A 2,408-nucleotide genomic window follows, 5' to 3' on the forward strand; every position below is an offset into this window, starting at 1 on the left:
TATAATGCGTTTCCACTACAAGAACCCGCTATTTTACTCAACCCTTCTGCATCAGCTTGTAAATTCCTATGTTGGCCTATAAGATTTTAATCACATAGTCTCAGAATCTCACGTGAATTGTACAACCCAAACCGAGAAACGGGTTTCGATCATATATTAGCTTCAATGTTTTAATTTTATATATTCTGGAACAGATTATATGTAATTGGTTTGATTTGATTGTTGCAAATAACTACCTATATGCTTTAGTATTCCAAATGAAGACGAAGCTCTCGCAGTAGAGTATGGGCCCACCATATTGAACACTACACTTTGGCCGTACCGATATGGTGTGTATATTGGATGTGCCTGTGCAGTACGACTATATAATTGGAATGAGTGATTCGTTGTCTTTTGGAAACCCCTTGGCAGGCTTGCCGAACGAAATGGAGCCCATATTAGAAGTAGATGAAATAATTACTGAGCTCGTTAAGAACATACCGGACTTGATAGTCGAGAATTGACCGATTCAAATCACTCAATGGGTGAAGTTCAGTTCAATAGCGGCTATATAAGTTTAGATTTATCAGATGCCGACTTCGTCTAGTGTCTTAAGCCACCTTCGAGAAATAATAGAAGACGTGTCAAAACAATTACATGCGTTAAAACGGTGTTATCGAAGTCAACCACGAGCCCACACTTTCCTACCTAATACTGTTAGCAGTGGACAAGTTCGATTCTGACGTGACCTTTGAGAAAGTCCAAATATGTATGGACATGAATCCTATTAATAGGATCATATCCACACATGACTTTCACCTACCTTGCATAAACGAGATGCCAATCTTCCTACGACGAGCTAACAGTCTTCTCCAATATATACATTACACAAGGGTGTCATCAACTCAATATGCTTTGGAAACAACGAAAGTGATTACCCGTCGAGTGGATAGGAAGGCAATACATGTATAGAAAAGCCCTTTGGGATTCGCACGTTACCTGCTTATTTGTAACAGATTATGAATTATCTGTTTCCGGATATGACCTAGGTAAGGGTAAAGTTGGATGTTATAATCATCTTCACCGCGACACGAGAAAGCCACACACATAGTGTACGTCAAGTACTTGCACGTTTATATACGCACAACTTCTAAATAGACTGAATCTGTGATTGGGGAGTGGACAAAGCACCGCTCATGTCCTATGTGACATTGTCTAGAGAAGACATAAATATAGACCCTGGAAAGATAGAACATAATATACTAGCGTGCACCAACGACCGGTAAGGCTGTTAACAGTCATTGCGAGGTTTCGTGAACTTCTTTAAAGATAAGTACCTAATATAGCGGGCTTGCTAAAGTCATTTGAACTCTGCGTTTACACAAGGGTACGCTAAATAGTATATGTACAGCAGAATGCGAGCCGCATTCGGCAAGATTAAAGTTGTGGTACAGTCCGATATTAAAAGTGGCCACAGTCGCGTCCGATAATGCTGTGAGGGATGTTCTCCACCAAGTGGTAGACGGCAAGCCTCGACACATGCAGTTCTTTGATATGAGCTTCGACGATTTCTATCGTAACTACCCCGCAGTTATGCAAAAATTACTTGCCATATTATCTGCTGTAGAGCACTAACCGGTTTTGGTATATCTTAACGATATGAAACCGCACAACCAGCTGGTGAGCAGGTGGCATTTTCGCCTATGTTAGTTCTTTTTTATAAAATAACACATACCAGGCGCGCACAACCACTTCCCGGACATGCCTTTACGTCAGATACCAAACTATCAAAAGACTGTTTACGAGTTGCATCCCATTAATATGTTTTCGAATCACCCTAAGGGTGATACGTTTGAGATCAATAACGCGGAACACATCGCATAGGCAAACTCTGCCATGGCATTTGATACAGCAAATGGATATGTTAACATACATAAAGCAACTATAATGCTACATTGTCCTCTGAGAAGGGCGTATCATTGGTTCAATAACTTAAGAAGAGCCGATACATGAAGTATGTGCGATTTAAAAAACACCTCTTAAGGTGAATAAGGTTCTCACTTAATCTATGCTCTAATCCAAAGGCAGCGTCGCCACGTCTTCAACTGATCGTGGCTTCCAATATAATCTTTGGCCTTATACGTTTAGATTGTACTCCTCCGATATTTAGGGGTGCCCTTATGCCCATCAGAGATTTTCTAAATTGATGATTCCGTACTCCCGGTACTTCGGCACCGATATTAATTTTCATCTATAATATTTTGTGTCCCTCTCTAAATTTAGATTCTCTTCTTGGTTGATGCTGGGATAAACCTGTCGAGCCTCCGGTGTTTGATAGTAGTTTCATGCTTGGTAAACAATCCTGGTTTACTGTGATCTATATATATATATATATATATATGTATGTATATGTATATATATACATATAG

The sequence above is a fragment of the Sphaeroforma arctica genome (assembly GCF_001186125.1).
Source record: "Sphaeroforma arctica JP610 unplaced genomic scaffold supercont1.508, whole genome shotgun sequence".
Classification (NCBI taxonomy): Eukaryota; class Ichthyosporea; order Ichthyophonida; genus Sphaeroforma; species Sphaeroforma arctica.